Genomic DNA, 20,939 nt, shown 5'->3' on the forward strand with positions numbered 1-20,939 from the left:
TTTAAGAAACAAAAATAGAGACTGGGGATGTAGTGCAGTGGTAGTGCACTTGCCTAGCATTCATTCATAAAGCCCTGGTTTTCATCCCCAGCACTGCAAAAACAAAAAACAAGCAGAAACAGAAAGTACACACAAGTGCAAAGATGGTGTAACTAAAATATAAAGGGTAGAAAAGTCCTATTTTCCTTATGTAAAGATGTCAGGAGATCTGCCTCACCAAATTGTAAGCAGTTTGAATGTGCAGAATATGCTTTTGTCCTCATTACACTTAGTATAGAGCCTGGTATTTAAGGAACTCTTCAAAAGGTATTTGTGCAGTTGCAATGAATATCAAATTCAAATGAAATTCAATAATTTTTAGAATATATACATGTATATATTCTTACCAAAAAATGCAACTGCTAACTATATACTGTCATGCTTTCTGTTTGATAACAGAAAAACCTAAAAACACTCTATAACACATCTTCTGTGTAGTATAAGATTTGAATCTAAGATCAAAATGTAGATGAAATTCTGCCTGAAGTGTTACAAATGATAGGATGTGATTGGCAAAAGTTTTTAATGCTCTACTTCTAATGGCCCATCTCTGCACTTCATTCTAGACAGTGTTCTGTCATGTAAGAAGCCTCTTTTGATTATTCCTACTCAGTAATCATTTCTAACGATATTCACGTTTCACTTTTTCATTCAAAGGGAGTGTAAAACATATTTAAGCAAAGATGTTGAGAATGATAAATTCAATTTTGTTTATTTGTGGTACTGACAATTGAACTTAGGGCCTCCTGCTTGCTAGGCAAGTACTCTACCACTTAAGCCATGTCCTTAATCCCCAGTTCAACTTTTCATGGTTCTGAGATGCATTGTCAACAATTGATTGAAAATAATACTACCTGCATTACTAGACTGCTAAATGATTATCATTAAGAATAGATTATGAGCTGGGTGTGGTGATACACACCAATAATCCCTGCTACTTGAGAAGTGGAGGTAGGAAGATCATGGTCCAAGGCCAGCCCAGGTAAATGCTCAAGAACTTATCTGAAAAAGTACTAAAAGCAAAAGGACTGAGAGCATGGTTCAAGCTTGCCTGTCAAGTATGAGGCCCTGAGTTCAAGCCCCAATACCAGAAAAAAAAAGGAAGTGTCCTTCACATATTAGGCATAATAAAATATTTTTTACACAAATGAATGTTGTTTATATATTTTAATTATGATCATATTTACCTTATAATGATTATTATTACAATATTACAACATACCATAATCCCCTGAAATTTAAATTTTGAGAGTCAGAAAGTTCTAGAAAATAATGTTATTTCCTGGCTTGAGTTTAACCTACAATATGTTTTGAACTCAAAGACAGGAAGATTGTAAAATATGATGCTCATATGTTGATCTTCTCACATCTAGTTATACTTCTACAAAAAATTTCAGGTGGCATTACTGATTAGATATAAAATTAAAGAATGTTAGTCCTTTTATCACTATGTATTTTTATCTTTGGAATATACATTTTATCATTGCAATATTTTGATTTATGAACAACACGTGACAAACATTACATTGTGTTGTTTAAGGGAAAAATGACAGAAGAAACATATTCTGGATTTCAAAATCTTTAAATTTCAAAATACTTCTTCTTTATTCTACCTTGAAGAGCTTAAATGTAACAGTTTCACCGTTATGAGATTGATTACAAACAGCTGGTAAATCTTCTCTTCCAATGAAATCAATCATAGTGACAGTTGCCACTATGGCTTCCTCCCTGTATTATTTTAAGCATGGGGGAGGACAAGTAAGCACCTGCCTCCTAGATTTTAGATTGAAAATATTACTCGAACACAACTGGATCCTTTCTACTATGGCAAATACAACCTCTGGAAAATGCTGTGAGTTACCTAATGAATGTGTTCATATTCTGATCGTGATGTTTTCCTTTATAAAACAAATTCCACAAAGAATTTGTAAATAGGATTTAACAACATTTACAATTTAATCATCAATAAATGGGATTTGAAATGTTTATTTCACATTGTTTTATCATATAAATAGAAATCAAAGAACATTCAATCAAAAATTTGTAAGTATTAAAATTTGAACTATTAATTTTTCTTTTCATAATAAAAATAATGCACCTAATAAAACATTCATTTATGGAACTACTCAAGCAAAAGCAACAACAGAAATATTAAAGATCATTAAGGGTATTTATTCTTCCCAAAGAATGTTAGTATTTTACTGAAACAGTTGACAAAGAAAGCATTGTTACATAATAGTCAAACACAAACTGAGGCAGGATAGATAGATGAGGAGATAGAGAAGTTAAAATTAATAAATACTAAAAGGTCCAGACTCGGACATTAGAACCAGAAAGTAAAAAAAGAAAAACAAAAGCAACTAGCTCCCTTCCCACCACACCTACTTTTAGATGTTAAGTTACAGGAATAGTAGACATACAGGGACTATCTACAGCTGCCTTCTTTGGGATGTTAAAAGACTGTAAACTCTAAAGAGACAGAGAAAGGCATGACTGGGAAGCAGAAGTCCTAAAATTAGCTATTGTCTCTGTGTTTTGGGTAGACCTAGGACCCATTTTCATGTTTTAGAATGATAAACAACACCCATCATACCCACCAAAAATGCATAAGGATTAGGGTATATTCTTCCAGAAGGTATAAAGGCCTTAGATGAGAACCACCATTTTGAGTATTTCCTGCATGGGGAACAGGAAACGTTTTTCTTCCCTTTTCTCCCTACTTTATAGATTTGGTAATGAAACATTTCATGCCTCTCCATTTGAAGGATGATAGTGACTGATGTTGAATCCTTATTTATGATGTTAATACTGAAAGACTTTATAACAGGTGCTTAAAAGTTGCTTTTGCTGAAATCACTGACTCCTAATTTGGGCCCATGAATTAACTGAAAGCAGGTAAAAGCTTGGCATCTGGGCCTCCATTTTGTACCTGTCTTTGTCACTTTGAATCTATCTTTCTTCTGTTATCCCCTTGGGTTCCAGGAAGGGCAGGACTGATCCAATAACATTTTTGCAATGGAGACTTCCCCAAGGAAAGGAACAATACAGCTTCCATGATCCAGACCACCTGCTAGGCAGCAGTGACTCTTACTGCAAGAAGGCCCTGTCTGACCAATTCTGTGACAATAAGCAACTGGGTTACCTGTGACTTCCACCAAATACACCTGTGACTGGGGCTGTTTAATAATTATGCATACAACTCTGCCCCTGTTCCTCATTCTTCCTCTTCTATTTAAACCTATAGCAAATATTGACAGGAAGAAGATGGGTTGACATGAGTACTTTACCTCTTCCTGTGGTATGCCTATACCATGTTAATGAAATCTCCTTTCTCTGCTCTCCGCCATTACTTTTCTCTTTATTTGGTGTATTGGAGCAAGGCACCTGACCTATGGAACCTAGGAGTTTGGGCTGGAGCCTAAAACTTCTGTTACAAGTTTGTCTTTAAATTATGGATTTCTACATTGTATTTAACTCTTGGTGTGTTTTATTGCCCCCTCTCAGTTTATTTTCACTTCAGTGTCTTGGACATGAGTAAGTTCAAATTAGTTGGTCTGAGAAAGCATTTCCTATTTTTAAAATTCTATGAGTAGGGTTGTTTAGAAAAGTCAATGAAGTGTTCCATTTAATCAGAGTCATTTCTTTCTACATTAAGAAGACAAAAGAGCTGGGTGTGATGGTTCACATCTATAATCCCAGAACTCAGGAGGCTGAGGCAGGAGATTCACAAGTTGGAGGCCAGTGTAGTTTACATAGTGAGACCTTGCCTCAAAAAAAGAAGATGGAGGAGGAGGAGGACAAGAAGGAAGAGAAGGAAGAGGAGGAGGAGGAGGAAGAAAAAGAAGAAGGAAGAGGAGAAGAAGAAGAGGAGAAAGACATGGTTAGGTGTGGTGACTTACATCTTTAATCCCAGCCACTTGGGAAGCAGAGAGCCAGAGTATTATGATTCAAGGTCGGCCCAGGTAAAAAGTTAGTGAGACCCCCATCTCAATTGATAAGTTGAATGGTGGTGCATATTTGCAATCCTAGTTAATGAAGGAGGCTGTAGGAAGGAGGATCATAGTCCAAGACTGGTCCCAGGTAAAAACATGAGAACAGACCAGAAAAATAACCAACAAAAGCAGCAAAGGGACTAGAGGCATGGCTCAAATGGTAAATTGCATGACTAACAAGAGCAAGATCCTGAGTTCAAACACCAGTACCACCCAAAACAAAACAAAAAACAGAAGACAAAGTGATGGATAACTTGTTATATAGAACTCTGTTAGTTGCCCTGAGACGCAATGGTATGGCTTTATCTTCATACTATTCTTTCTGTCTTAGAAAAGTTTTGTATCTCATTAGGAAGGGAGAAAATACCCACCTTTCAGCAGGTCTCAATTGGCTACTTTCCTTTGCGTAATTACACTCATTCTCCTTTAGACAATCTTGCCTTTCTTCAATTGCAAAAACAGAAACCTTGCCACTGCTATCTTCAGAGAAAGTTTGCTTTGCTCAATGTTGTGGATTTCAGGTTTTTTAAGGCTGTAAGTCAGTGTAAGTTAGCATCTTAATTTCACTTGATATGCCTCACTCCCTGCAAGGAATCAGTAAGATATCACCAGTCTCTAGAAGTTCTGGGATGAGGCACAGAATTTGGCCTATGCTCTTATTTTGCCAAAAAAATGACTAAACAGACACACACACACTCACACTCCCACAATGAACAGAGGTTTGAATTGTGTTTGCTTCTCCACCCTGAAATAATTGAGCTCATTTTCATATAATCTACTTTTCATTTTCCTTTTTTTTCTTGTGATAGTCAGGGTCTTCTGATTGCTGGGTAGGAACTCCACCATGTGAGCCATGCTCCTAGCCCATCTACTTTCAATTTGGTCTTTATTTTACATGTACACTCAATCAGAGATGTCTGCAGCCTAATGCTTCAGTACATTGTCAAGAAAGTCCCTATGCTTTTCACTTGTCTTTTCCCCCTTTTTCTCCATTTAGTGAGAAGTTTTCAATGTTTTAAGTGCTTTATAAATTGAGGGGTAGAGTAGTCTAACATATGGCTGATAGAATAAAACAGAAATTAAACTCTCTTGCTACGCATTTGAAAAGACGGATTCCCAAACATTGACCTACTACTCTATTTCTAGCTCCTATCAGTTGGTTTGCAGATGTTCATTTAATGTGTTATGTGCTTGGCTCAGTACATTTCAGATTTAAAGGCAGAAGAGTTTATATTTCTGAAAAAAGTAGACTGAAAGTTTAAACAATTTCAATGGGATGGTGTAGAAAGTTAGTAGAAATTTTTTAGAACTTTTCCTTCCTTCTTTCCTTTCTCCCTTCCTCCCTCCCTACCTCCTGCCCAGCTTCCCTCCCTGTCTCTCTCCCTCCTTCCCTCTCTCCCTTCTTTTCTTCCTTTTTTTTGTTTAGTGCTATGAATGAAACCCAGGGCCTCACACATGCTAAGCAAGCACCTCAACCCTAAGTGACACAGTCTTTAGAAGTTAGAATTCACTTTTTAAAAATATTAACAATAGATCCTAAGAATATTTCCTGAAAGGAAGCCTGACCACACCATACGTGAGGGAAGCACGTTGGAGCTATATCTAAAAGTGTTCTGTGTGCAAAAGTGAAATACAGAGAAAATAAATATCCCTAGATTTAAATTTCAATTATTTGCTTTCCTTGTTGTACTCATTTTTAATCTAGTATCTATTATACTCACTGCTTTTTTTTACTTCTACTTTTGCATTTCTTTATAAAAATCTTGAATGTTTTCCATCTCATCTCCTACAATTAGCACCAACCACCATAAGCATCAGTATTAATACTGAAAGTCAACATCAGTGACAGGCAGACTTCTAGCTGCATTTAAATCCATCCTGGCACTTCTATCCTACCAAAAGATGTCTGTTTTTTGATAAGTGGACAGAGGTGAGAAAAGACAAAAATCAACTTAAACTTGGCTTGCAATTTAATCTTGTCTTTTGTACCATGCTGTGTTAAGAAGGCTCAAAATTTATTTATGGATAAATATATCATTATTTTTATACTACAATTTAAAAAATACACAATAAATGTTAGACAGTTTAAAATAACTCTCTTGGTCGTCAGATGACTTTCAGGCTAGATCTAGCTGCAACTTCTTCAGTTAATGGAGGGGAGTGTCCACGTGAGTCATCAAGAGTGATGTATTATCCATTTTGATGGTTTAGGGCCACTTTCACCACTCCCTGCAATAGAAAAACCTGTCAAGGGAAGTGGGCCTGCAGCCTTGAACCAGCTGGATTCACAGAAGACATCTCAGCTTCTTTGAGTTGGTGGAGGTCCTTGCTGTTCAGTAGGTACAACTCCACCCCAGCGAGCATGATGTTTCCTGTTGAATGATTTGCACTGGGAACAAGAGTAAGATTCCTGAGACCAGAGTGGTAGTGCAAATGGGCAACTGGCCTCATTTGAGACAACAAACAAAGGAGTCCACTAATTGGTTGTAGCCTCAGTTACCTATAGCATAATTGCAGTTTTCACTCTGAAAATATGCAATGCCAGCTTCTTCTGGCAGAGTCCCTTATTATTCTAAGTACCATCAGTATCACAAGGAATAAAAATATGATCTTGATCCAGTTAAGAAAGAAAGGGTGCTTGCAAGGAAAACATCTAATTCAATTTAATATCAACAAATATTTGTTGGTTTCGGGTCACTTACCTGAAAGAAATATTCCTTCTTTGTCAGAGAAGCAAATGATCACAGACTAACTACAACTACATCACTGGAAACAGGTGACAAAAATGACTGCCACAAAAGTTAGAGCAAGAAAGGAAATTTGACAATCATTTACATATTCCTTGCCTTGCTCAAGGTAGTCTCACCATGAAAAACAGATGAATCTACTTCAATCCCTAATTTTACAAATAAAGACTCTAAAGCTAAAGAGAAGACTGTTTTTCTCAATGACATAAAGTTAACCAGTGACAGAGCCAGGATGAGAGAACAGAAATTCTGAGTTCTTATCTGTTATTCTTTTTTTTTCCCCCCAGTGGTACTGAGGTTTGAACTCACGGTTTGCACTTGCAAGGTAGGCCCTACCATGCCTTTCTTTATACTCAGTTATTTTCAAATGGCTGATCAGCTGTGGACTATATTAATTTCAATCCCTATAACTTTTTCTACTCAACTTCATGCCTGCAATGCCCTTTAATCGGGCAATTCCATCAAACTAACCTTACCCAACTAGTTCCCATCTATTTATCTCTTCTCTGAATTCCCACAGTGTTTTTTGGCTGTACCACAAAATTAGCTCTTGAAATAAAAAATAGATTATTTTTTCAATGATTTCATGTATATGTGTCATACTATTAATGTTTTGTATTCTGCCAGGTAAGGGATATTTGTGTACTGTTTTTTATATATGTCAGCATGTAATCCTTGGGTTTATATGGATGCAAATATAATTTTTAAAAAATTTTTCTGGTGGCACTGGAGTTTGAACTCAAGACTTCATGCTTGCTGGGCAGGCGCTCTACCACTTGAGTCTTCCACCAGCCCATGAACATACTCTGACAGTCAAAAAATCTTTATCAATAATAATGGATCAACTAGAATGTATGGCCACCTTAATTGTAATGGACTTGTTTAGCATGGGTTCACTTTGAATCATTCCAATGCTAATTGTATAGTTTCCTAGCTATGTGATATTGTAAACACTAAAAATCCTTGGTTAGTTGTGGAATTTTATTTATTGAATTCTTATATATAGGTATAATTTATTTAAAAGTTATGAATATTTTCACAAAGTATGTAGGTAACTGTAAGACTAAAGTTAAATGGAAAACTTTTGTCTAGTTTTAGTTATTCCAATATTGAAAATATAGCTGTGAGTCAAAAAATTGGCATCGTCTCTAATTCCTTCTTGGTGGTAAAATATGAAATCTGATGACTTTCTATGTGAAGTAGGTTTGGGGAGATAGTGTTAAGACCTGTGGATTAAAAGGTCCAAATTTGCAGCTTAAAAACAGATTTAGATTTCAACACCTTACTCAAAAAGTATGAACACATATCATGATTTGTAATTTCTTTTGGGATAAATTATGGAAGAATTTGTAAAGAAAACAAGTCAATGATGATTTCATGTATAAGTAATGACTAAAATTTTATAGCATTTCTCATACTATATAGATCTCTGTCTATCTATATAGAGAAAATGCCTTTGAACATCTCAATGAAATAAATCTTTACACTGATTTCTGATATGAAATAATCAAACAACCGGGGGCAGTGGCACATGCCTGCAGTTACTGGGGAGGCTGGAACAAGAAGATTGCTTGAACTAAAGAGATCAAGGCCAGCCTGGGCAACATAGAAAGACCTTGTTTCAAAAAGGAAGATTCAAATAAGTTTTTTTTTTTAACGAGTTTTAATAGTATCAAAATTATATATATTTAATATTCTTATATGTAACAAAGGTTTAGATATCCCAAATAGAACAGTCCATGGATTCAATTTATTAATGTGGCTAAATGAGAGGCTTAATGATAAAAATACCCTACAACAGAATGAATTTTAAGCACTTGAACAACGGCAGTTACACCATCTGTTCCAGATAGAAATTTGCTATCTTGACAGTAACAAAAAACAAATAAGCAATACAAATAGAGCAAGCTAGCAAGAGGGTACATGCAACAAGGAAGATGCAGTTCTTAGATAAATTGCTTTTTCTGTTGAATACCACATTCTGTACTAAATAACACTTCATTCAACTATAGGCAGATGTTTGTAGCAAAGAGAATTCATAGTCTATCACAAAATTGTTTTATATTAAGAGATTATCTAAATAATCATAGTATTTCATCCTCAAAGTTCCAATGAAATTAAAGTAGACCGCAGGAAAGAAAAAAAAATAATTGCAAGGGAAACAAAATTGCATGTTGCCCTTAGGAAAACTGTAGAGAAATGACATGCTGACAGATTCTCACCTACCCACATGGACCTCTAAGACAAGCCGTAAGACTATATTAAGAAGTAAAGTTTTTTTTTCATTTAAATCTATTTAAAAGACTGTATTCTCACATCTTGTTATCAGTGGTATATTTGTGTGCATGGCTGTGGGCTGGGGGATATTCAAACAACATGTTTTCTGTATTAAAACAATAAAGGGAAAATAAAACTATCATAAAACACTCATTCACAAGGTTAGTAGGTCACATGAGCACTATACCTTGCAGTATTGAATCTCAAGACAAGGAGGTTTACATAAAGACACATCGCCTGTCTTCTCTCCTTTTTTACCACTTAGGCACTTGACATTCAAATTCCTTTTACCCTTGGGCCAGTAGTGTTAATAAAGGTGATATTTGAAAGAACAATGCATTTTAAAAATATATCCTGAAATTCTGTATAGAGAAGTCATTATACTTTATCATTAATTATTGGCTTTATATATCAATCAGTAAGGATTTAATTATTTATATATATATATTTTTTTACTGATGTATTTCATCTTGATTGTCTAAAATAGTAACATTATAATGAAATGCAAGTTGTGCACATTCTTTTACAATGTTAGCCTAATTATCACAACATAAACATGACCTGAGGTAAGCCCTATGAGTCTTGAGTCCTTTCTGGTAAAGCCATTTCATAGGAACACAACTTAACAATCTATGTTAACATAAGAAAAATGTGATCTACCTTCAATATAGTTGTTTTACTTAAACAACTTGTCTTTGATTTATCTTTTACAAACTAATATTTTGTAGATTTTAAGTGAATTTCAGTCTGTATTTACCAGGTTTTTAAAAAATGCCTTATTTTATTTTATATGTTGCTAAATCTATGGCATTCAATTTTCTAGAAGTTTCTTCTAGTTGTTCTTAAAAAAAAAACTGGTGACTGACTTCAAAGATAACCTGCATGAACTTAACTTATACATTAATTATTTATCAAGTTTCTACTTCATGCTAGACACTGGCTAGGTGTTGCAGTAGGTACTAAAACATATAAGATAGACTCCCTGCTTTTAAAGAGTTTCTGATTTAGCTAATAAGAAAATAAGATGAAGGAATACAAAAAAATGAGGAACTTATCATTAACAAACTATATAGTAGAGGGAGAAATTAATGAGGACTTGAGTATTTGAAAATATCTTGAAGAAGGGATCAGAAGTGAATCTTGAATGCAGCTGTAACTTTTAAGTAAGAATTAGAAAGAGAATTCACCACGTTTAAGCCTACTCTTCATATACAGTGGCTGAGGAGATGCAGGAAGTCTCATTTGCCAGGAACCTAGTAGGAATATGAAGCAAAATAAAATTTATGGAGGTCAAAATCTGTAAGTAACTAGTCTTATTTTCATCACATCAGAAGAAGAAAAACCACTTATCTGTCCTACTAACATTTAATGGGTAATTTGTCAAAAAATTTAAATGGGGTTTATATTTTTATGTAATCACCGTGACAATCTTAGATCATTCTATTAGTATCAAATTTATTTTATGGACTACAACACTGAATCTAAGCGGGAGTTAATGTAAATTGCAAAGAGCTACAATGCAGCTAACAATAATGATAATAAGCAAAGATAACATTGACTACCTGCTATTAAAGTTGTATGGACATAGTAACTTTCATCTAGGAATAGCAGTTACTGAGCTGTTTTCTCCTCACTTTTCTTAGGCAGGATCATAGGACCCAGGAAATATGTACCCACCTGCATGCAGGAGTAGCCCACAGCGTGACTCTCCCAGCTTTTGGAGGGATTTGCTTTTGCACTGCTCGATGCCCAGTTGGTCAAGGGGGAGCCCAATGGGTCACTTGCCAGTGCTGTAGACAGCAGAGCTGGAGTTGAGATCCTGTGCTCTGTGCAGAGGAATTAGCTTGGAGAGGGGGGTGAATAGGAAAGTGGAGACATCTTGGAATTGACTGCTAGATTCATTCAACATGGTGACTGCACACATGGGTCAATGTCAGGGAAATAGAATGTGAGTTGAGAATCAGGCAGGCCTGGGCCCAACTCTGTCACTGACTAGTTGTGGGACCTCAGAAAACTTACTCAAACCCTCTTGACCTTGGTCTCCTCATATGTTATGTTAAATGGAATCAATAACTACTTCAATAACTACTGTTGTGAGATTGAAGAAAACCTTGCACAGTCCAGTCCAGTACCTGACATTAGTTGTTCAACAAATAACAGCAATTGTCATAGCTAAACTGCCAAAGGCAATTCTCTTTCTCATTTTCAAATTACCATTTGTAAAAAAAAAAAAAAAACCTGCTTAAAAGTTTTGGGAATTACTTTTTAGCTAATAATTCTACATTCCACTTTTCTTATAATTTTCTCTTACCGAAGCAAAGTTGCTGTATACCTAATTATTTATGTTGGCTTAGAAATTGAATAACTACAATTATATAACATTTCCTGATAAAAATTGTTGGTCATTATTCTTGAATTATATGAAGGACAATGACAATCTTTCTTATGCATCTGAAAGGAGCTCACATTCTCCCAAATGTACAAAACAGAAAACTCTATTTGATCTATCTCTGAATTTTTCTCCTGCTTATAACTAAAAATCTGTCACCTCAAGTAGCCACTGGCAAATAATCATTATTTTCCATGTTTTGCCTTATTAGATCAGCAAATATTCATTGATTAAAGTTTTATGAGCCAAGCATGGCTCTAAAAGGATTTAATTATTTAGATATACATTTTTCACTGCTGTATTTCATCTTGATCCCCTAAAAGAGTAGCATTATAATGAGGTGCAAGTTGTTTACATTCTTTTCCAATAAAACACACCTGTCTCTATACCCTGACTACTTCTTCCCTAACCTGCATGCTGCCTTACTAAATGATGCCTACTTGATACTCAGCCACCTTTGAATCCTAAGAGTCTGGCTTCAAGTGCACAGAATGGGATTAATTAGAATCCTTGGTGTGGGACTTATCATTATCAGTTCACCATCCTTGGCTCCTTTGTTATAATTAATTTGTTATTTAAAATTAAAATAACACATTGTATATGCATTATGAATATCCAATTTTAGGAGATAATGCTGATACTTTTCCAAGTAGTTTTACAAATTTGTACTTTTGTCAGCAACGTATAAGAGATCCAGTTGGTTTGTATTCTGGCAAATAATTGGTTTTTTCAAACTTTGAAATTTTTATTAATATAATCAGTATAAAATGTTCCATTTCTGTCCTGCCTTCCCTCCTTGATGAGGAAGTGGTTTTTTTTTTTTCCCTGAAGTTGAGATTTAGAACTTTTCCTAGACACTTGAAACAGAATGGAATAAAATACAAGAAGTTTGTCAGCAAAACAAGAACTCTAGGTTGATATTCTAGGCCTTTCTTGGCTAAAGGTCTTAAAAAGTAAGGAGGAAGAAAACAACTTGAAAGTAAACACTGGCCTATTCAAGAATAGAAGAAAAAAGTATTCCCCAGGAATTAAAGTACATAGACTTATCTGTGAGTCATGATAGGACATATTTCCTGCCTAAAATTCTAGAATAATGGCAAATTGAGGGGAAAAACATAAATTAATCCTTGTTTCTGTTTTTCCAAGGAAGGAAATCAATTTCTGGCCTGTTGGCTAAAGGGTTAGAATATGGGTATGCTATTGAATGTGCATATCATTTGATGGATGTAAATACAAAAAGATGGAAAATAGCATATGACTAATCATTTATTAATTGTGTGTTTTTAATAGTTTACATTTCTTTTAGAAGACTATCATTAAGGAAGTTGTGGTGCCATCCAATTCATCATTTAAAAAAAATACATGTGCATTACTCCATAGTTTTGAAAAGTTATTGCAGTTCTCAAAGTAATTATTTTGTATGTTAGTATGATTCTAGCATCCCTGGTCCTAAATTATAATATTGCTTTCATATATATATAAATATATATATATATCAAAGTGCAACTTTATAGTAGAAATAATACACCAGCCAAAGTTTTTACTTAACTAATAATGTCATTCTATCCCTGCCTTGGACAATGTGCCCCTATTCTATGTCTATGTCCCAACAAAATTATGTAATTGCCAAACACTAATTGTAATAATATCTTCTAATGACTTTTGTTTATTTGGAAGATGGAAATTTAAGAGAGCATGTCTAAATAAACAATAGCCTCTTAATATAAAGAGATAAAAATTAAGGTCTCTTGTGTCTTTATTAGGAATAAAATCAGTACTACTTAAATACTGTTCCTAAAAAAGGAGAGCAAATTCACATCAAATTTTGGGTATACCAAACATTAGAGAAACATGTCTGCTGAGAAGTTAACTACTGGCCTTATAAAATCTTGATATTACAGATCATGACTAATTGAGACCAGTGCACTAAAACTGTTTTCAGAATCCAATAAGCATTCATATGAGGACCTTTCTTCTTCAGTGCTGTGAGGGGGAACTATTGGGCACTGCACTCTTTAAGCAGTAAATTTATAAGCTATGCCTTCAGATTGGCACAATGATCTTTTGATAAAGTATCATGATCAATAGAGAATTTTCCCTCAAGATAGCTATATATTTAATAGAAAATCAGAATGTCTCTCATTTGTTTGCTTCTACTACATCCTTGTCCAGAAAAAATTATTTGAGGGCTGGATCAATCTGTAAAGTGCCTGCCCCACAAGCATGAAGTTCTAAATTTAACCACCTCCCCCTCCAAAAAAAACCCTGTTTGATCAAGCTGTAAATATTTACGGAATGGCTACCATGTGCAAAGTATTGATTCAAAAGGCTCGAATGGAGCATAGAAAGAAAAATAGGCTGCTTTAGTGAGATAGAAGAAATAATGGCAGAAAATGAAGACAGACTACATCTCAATTGATGACCAAACTTCCTGAAGGATCTTTCCCTGAAATTCAAGATTCACTAGTTCCTCACCTCTTTGTACATTTGTATAATTCTTCTTGCTTAGAGAATGCTATCCAACCTTTTCTTTTTTTATGTTAATTAAACTTATCTCATCACTAACATTGTGAGCAACTTAAGATGCCAGAGATCTTGGTCAATACTTATCTGCAATCCCAGTATTTCTTGTAGTACTGAGCAAATAATATCTCCCCATAATTATTTTGGTAATACTCAATGACATATTATCCTGATACTTTAGCTCACTCATTCTCTATTATAACCTCCATAGACACAAAGAAAGGGAAAAAAAAAGATGAATTTACTAGTTTGGATTCTTCTTTCAGTCAGATGTTTACAGCATATGTGTGAAAGTTTCTGTATAATTTAGAGCACTAAACAGCATCTTTTCCTTGTGAGAGGGTATTTTGATTTGTTAATTGCAATGATTTGTTTTTTAAAAACTAGGTTACATCATTTTCAGTTTTAATGTAAACTTAATGCATTACCTATTAATACAAAGAGTCTAAAATGATGATCTTGGATTTAAATAATTTTCCTAAAAAATAAACTGAGAACTTTATGTTCTCTGGGGCATGATATCATAAAGTATAATGAAGACAGAGCTGCTGGATCTGTATTCTGCCAACTACTACCATCCAAATTGCCACTGACCTTCTCTGATGGCCTTAGGGAGCCTTGTTATCATTTTTTCTTCCTCTAATTTAGTGAATATCCCTTCTTACAGCTATAATTCTGCCATAGGGAATCTGAGTCAGTGAACTGTAGAGGAAGAATAAGAAATATTTTTAAATGACAGAATTCAATGCTGGATAGCAATGACACCAAAGAAAATTGTCTGAGAACAGGTCACAGATTATAATGTAAGGTACAGAGAAACTAGACACAAATCCTATTAATTCCCTCTGTCTCATTGGCTTTAGTGTCTCCTTTGGGAATCTAACATATAAATCAATTTCCCAAACCTGTGGATATTGAGAAGGGATTAACTCAATTTACCTTTTTCTAAAAGGTTTTCTAGACAGTAGATAGGACATTAAGTAGATTGTCAGTTTTTAAAAGTTGTAGCTTGGAAAAACCTTCACCACACTAGTCTCAAACACCAGAAAACTACCTTAGTATGGCATGGCTATGTAATCCTCTGGTTGTAGGGGATACCTATTTCAGGTGTAAATGGACAGTGTAACTATGAGACAAAGATAAGGAGTCCAGTTCTGTATGTCTAAGGACTTACAAAAGTTTATCTTTGGAAGAACTGCTATTCATGTTATCATCTACCCTGACCAGCATCTTACTCTTACCATCTTTTCCCACTTTACCCATCCCACCTTATCTCCTCTGCTGAGTATAACCCTATAAGGTTATAGGCCTCATCAGCCCTGCCTTGTTCAATATTCATTGGTTTTCAAGCTTTTTGTGAAGTTTCCCTCTTAAAGACACTGCCTCCCAACACAAACTTAGTACTCTTCCTCTTCATTCTAAATTCTACTGTCTTCAATGTTGAGCCCAGAAATACCTCCTATACCCAATTGCAATATAAGTTAATCTTACCCTTTCTTCATTTGTTTTTTATCCCTTATAGGCCTTATAGTCTTTTCTCCCCTGAGCTCTCTTCCCAACGATAAGCTTTCAAACATTCTCCTCATAGAATTATTCTCTTTAAAAATGTGTCTTGTAGTTCCACCTTTATTTGACAAACTTGGAGAAGTTCCTGAAATATCAGGCTTCTTTGACATGATATAGATACATGGAGATTATTTTTATTCCTTTTAGAATCAGAGATTACTAATAGCCAATGACATAAAGATCTGTTTGTAAACTGAAAATTTGGCTTACACTTTAAAGGCATCAGAAGTTCCAGAAATCATCAAAGTGAATATTAAAGAGAAGCAGCAAGGAACAAGCAATGTAAGGAAGGTGTGATGCATTTAAATGTTAGCACATCAAGTACCAAAATCAATTTTAAATATAATTGTGAAAAATAAAGTGTAATAAAGACCAATTCATTTGTGCTTTTATATCCAGGAGAACATGATGTGTTTTCTTAAAATGAATTTGCAAAGTTGAGTATATATGAAAGAAAGCTTTCTTTGCAAAAATTTAAAGATATAAAAATAACAAATAATGGAAATGAGTCATTCATTCACTGTTTCATCCAACATTTATTGAACACTTTCATTGGATACTTCCACATTATCAATAAACATTGCTTCAATTATTAAAAGACAATTCCTGAAATGGGCCACAAATGAATGGGTTAGACTCTGTTAATAGTATTATGAATAATATTATTTTGTTAAGTGCACAAGTACTAAGAGATATCTGTCTAAATCCTTAAATTGACAAATTACAGGATGATAGCAAAAGGAAGTATTGTAGAGGTAGAAAAAACTCAAAAACTTTCAGGTATGTGCTAAGTATTTTCAGTCATAAGGTCTTTTAACCTCCTGACTGCAGGCACTTGAGCCAAAGTCATTTTATAGACACTGTTTTCTGAAGATAAACAAGTTCATACTCAGTTGAAAGTATCAATATCTACTGTCTCATTTGGCCTTATTAAAAAAATACTATTTTCAGAAGAAAATGTATAGGGTTTTTGACAATTACTAAGTGGTTTCTATCTGCTAAAAACTTTATGTGGGTCCATTATGTAATCTCTCTGACAAGCTTTTACTGAGTTCTATAGCTATGGTTGAGATAAATTAGGCTTAAAGGAGTTGAGTAAGTAGTGGCAATAATAGCAATAGATAATAAGAAGACAACACTAGCTAACACCTGTTTAGCATCAAGTACCTGTTAGGCACCTAATTTTACAAGATTTACACTAGCAGTTTTTCTTAGACAAGTCCATAGGATGCAGGGGATCTTGGATAATTCATTTAAGCCCTCATGACCCCATGTGTTAAGTTGGTTTAATAAAAACCACTTTCACTGGAATGTTGTGAAAATTACAGAAATTATAGAAATTATTATCTGCAGCAGCATACCTGGCATTGAGAAAATTCTCATTACATGATAGTTTGTATTATACCTGTGTACAATATCTCCCTTCATTCGATGAGAAACCAGATCATGAGTCCTTTCAATGTTAAATTGCATGTCTACATTTGCTATTCTTCCTAATTTTCATTAATAAAACCATACTCCCTTTCCTCTTATGATTAATCAGTATTTTAAAACCACCCAAAAATTTCTAACCAAAATTCGTGTATAATTGTTTTTGATTTGAAGAGTTGGAGCCAAATCTTTCCCATATTCCTGGAAGAGAAACTAACATTTCCCCTATTGTGGATAAAGCAGAAATTCCTCATTCTTTTTTTTTAATCCACAGCTACTTCCTATTTTAAGAGACAGCTAGATAAATAAATTTGGCTTTCCAACCTCTCTTTCTTTGTCTGTTAAATGGTGGTAAAAACTCACCATTTATTAGATTACTGAATTTTTAAAAATAGTTCCTTGTGTATAACAACTTCTCAGCAAATCTTAATTCCGTTCAGCATTCTAATGAAACATACCTCCAATGCAACTAGACAATGTCTTTTTTGGGGTGGGTGTGGTGCATGAAGATGTGAAATTGGAAGAGATTTGGAGAGAATTTTAAAAAGTTTTGGGGTCTTGTTAATTTTGTGTTTGATATTCCATCTTTAATTCTTTCTAATTCTGATGTTTTTATGTAATATTCTATCATCTCATTTCACTACCACCTCCAGAGAATGAATAGAAACATCTTCCATAAAGCCTATGTGCTCCTTTTATCTCACAGCATGTATGCCTATTCTGTATCTCACCAGCAAAGTCAGGCAGATGCTGAAGCATTTGTAGAGATCAGTTTTTAAAATTTTTAATCCTCACTTCTTAGCTTCCCTTTTTAATCTACTGTGTGCTGGGTAACAATGAGAAATGGCTTCACAGGCTTGCTCTTCTGGCTATATGATGCTCATTTCACATTTCATCAATGAATTTGGAAACCCTGATCATTTATATAAATCTTTCCATAAAGCTTTCATTTGAGAACACTTTGTAGCCACTTTCAGAGTCCTGATCTTTATAGTTTCTCCTGGTTTCCTCAATCATTTCTGTCTTCTTTCTCTCTCCCAAAAGACCAGTCCTTTCTTTAAATTTCAAAATGTGGAACTTAATAGCATCCCCCACTGCTCACTTACCATGCTCACCCAACACTACTACACATTAAAATTTAAGACTATTTCAATATGCATATAAGGATTTCCCATCTCACTGAGCCTCTCAACCAAGAAGGTCTTGTTTTTCTTATGTCATACTGGATGCTTTCAGTTCACAGAGCATACTAATGCTCTTGCTTATTTCTTTTTTACTTTTTCACTTGTCTGTCCAGAAAAGCTCTATAATTTCAAGTCCTAGCTCAACTGTAATCTTTTCTGCAGAGCCTGTCCTTTCACACCCTCCTCAACCAAATCCATGGCAAAGTTATCCACTGGTGCTTTATGCTGTAGCAGGGAGGTCCACAAACCGTAGCCTATTTTTGTATGGTGTACACATGCGCCAAGAAAGGAGCTCACATTTATAACTAGTTGGGTCAGAATGAAAAGATAATATATCATAATAAGTGAAAATTATAAGCATTCAAATTTCAGTGTTTATAAAGTTTATTGAAACCCAGCCATTCAACTATATGCTGTCTGTGGCTGACTTCAAGCTACAATGACAGTGTTATTTAGTTGTGACACAGTCTACACAGATCACAAAATCCAAAATATTTACCATCTGGCTCTTTATAGAAAAAAAAGTTTGTTGACCCCTGCTACTCCAAGTGTAGTCCATGGACACCTGAGAGCTTGTACAGAATCTCAGACCCCTCCCCTGACCTACTGAATCAGTATCTGCAGCATACAGGATCCCCAGATGATTCTATCCACAGTACCATGCCACAGACTCTAGTTTAACACTCACTAATCTGTCTTAAAATTGTTTGCTAATATTTTGGTCATGATATTAAAATGTATGAGTAACAGTAGACACATTTAATTTAAGACAAATTTAGGTAACTACAAAATAGTAAAGGGCAATTCAGTGGAACAAAAATAAAATGTAATATGAATTAAAGTAGAAAAAAGAAAGCTTAGTTGGTTAGGAGGGAATATTAACTGAGAATTACATCACATAATTTACTTAATAACATTACATCACATGTTATTCACTTAATAACATCTTACTTCAATTATATTAATATGTATTAAATACGTATTTCCCATATTCAATAATATATTCATTTATATTATATATGCATATTGCGTATATATATATGTTGTATATTTTTACTTTGAAATATAAGCCCCACTAGCAATAATCCTTAATACTTTACAGGTTATACTATAAGTTATTTGTCAAAATTTTGCTTTTTAAACAAAGCACAACAGTGATAGGATTTGATTATTTAATGTCTTAAATGTGAACATGAAGCACTTGGAGTATGAAACAGGGCAAGAGAGACTTTTTCAAAATGCCTTCTCCACGACTCTAGAATTCAAATGTGGTATTAGGCTGCATGTATACCTAACATTATATTTAAAGTTGTGGCAATACTGTTATTGCTGTCACAGTTATCACTTGATATCTTACATGTGCAAACCTCTTTGTCAGTGAAGCTTCTAATTTTTCTTCAGGTTGCAATATTCATAGCTTTGGGAAGGAAGTAGAAAAATATGCTTGGCAATTGAACAGCCGCAAACTAATGAAGCCCAAATTACACAAATGGCCTTTTAATAAATAATGCCTATTTTTTTACTTAGTTATTCAGTCAACAAATATTTAATGAATCATTGATACATGTAGGCAATGTGCTAGAGGCTAAGAATGTAATATGGAAGCCAGATGTGGAGGTATATGCCTGTAACCCCAGAACTGAGGCAGGTGTATTGAGAGTTGAAGACCAGCCTGAGTGACATAGTGAAACCCTGTCTTATATATATGTAGTTTATACATATACATATATATGTATGTATATATAGAAGAAAAACTAATATTGGCTCTGATCTCATGGTGTTCACATCTAATAGAGAAAAGAACAAACCTCAAGGAATAACAAAAAGAAATGTATAATTATCAACTGTAATAAATGCTGGGGTTGAAAGTGTTACCTATGAGGATACGTAACAGGATGTGTCAGATGGGTAGGAAGGTTTCCCTGTTATCTGAAGAAATGCCTTCAGCTTGTGCTTTGAAGGCTTCAAGACACTGAAAGCAGACCAATACAACTGAAGCATTCATGATATGGGTGAGAGGAAAGGGTGAAATATTATACTGTAGCGGTAGACATGGGCCAGATCAGGTTCTTTCTTATAAACCACAATGCAGACTTTGGTATTTATCTGAAGAGCAAGGAAAATTGGGAGAATGGATTTAGGAGTGCAAATGTGTAATTGGGAGGATTAAATGATTCTAGTACTCAGGCAAGAGGTGATGAAATTTAAACTGGAGTAATGATTGTTGAAATGCAGTGAAGATATTTAGGAGGGAACATTGACAAGAGTTAGTGATAAATTTGGCTATAGAGGACAAGAGACAGAAAAATGTTCAAGGATGATGCAGTTTCTTGTTTAATTTAACTATACAAGTGATGGTATCCTTTCCAGTGGTGCTAGGAAACTTGCAACGTTTGAGAGTACTTTTAATTCCTTCCATAATTAAAACCCAATGAAGCAGGGAGGGGTGTAGCTCAGTGAGGAGAGTTTGCCCAGCATATACAAGGTGCTGGGTTTTATTCCCAGAACTAATTTTGAGAAAACTAAATGGATCCCTATGCAGTAGGGATAGCTTAGAAAGCATTGTTAAAAATCTTAACAATTCCTCATCTGGGCTGTGTGTGTGGTTAGGAAACACATAAGAGTAAAATGTGGTGGAAAAGTGATACAAGATGCAAAGATTCACATAGCATGTAAGTACTTCCATGCCATTAACATGTCAGTGCTTAATTTGAGCGTTATGTGCTTTTTTGTTTTGGAGACAGGTCTTGCTGCTAAGTTGCCAGGCTGGTCTAGACCATGTGATCTTCCT

At 34.6% G+C, this 20,939-nt stretch overlaps 1 protein-coding gene and 1 non-coding gene across 2 annotated transcripts in view; both read right to left on the reverse strand.

The window, feature by feature from the left end:
* Positions 1–20,939, reverse strand: part of Htr2c (5-hydroxytryptamine receptor 2C) — a 245,657-nt gene that overhangs the window by 197,619 nt on the left and 27,099 nt on the right. The gene's annotated exons all lie outside the window — the stretch shown is intronic.
* On the reverse strand, positions 10,721–10,848 carry LOC141420180 (small nucleolar RNA SNORA35). The gene has a single exon (XR_012444850.1). It is a non-coding gene; the product is annotated as a small nucleolar RNA SNORA35 (small nucleolar RNA).

Source organism: Castor canadensis, chromosome X, assembly GCF_047511655.1.
Source record: "Castor canadensis chromosome X, mCasCan1.hap1v2, whole genome shotgun sequence".
Taxonomy (NCBI): Eukaryota; Metazoa; Chordata; class Mammalia; order Rodentia; family Castoridae; genus Castor; species Castor canadensis.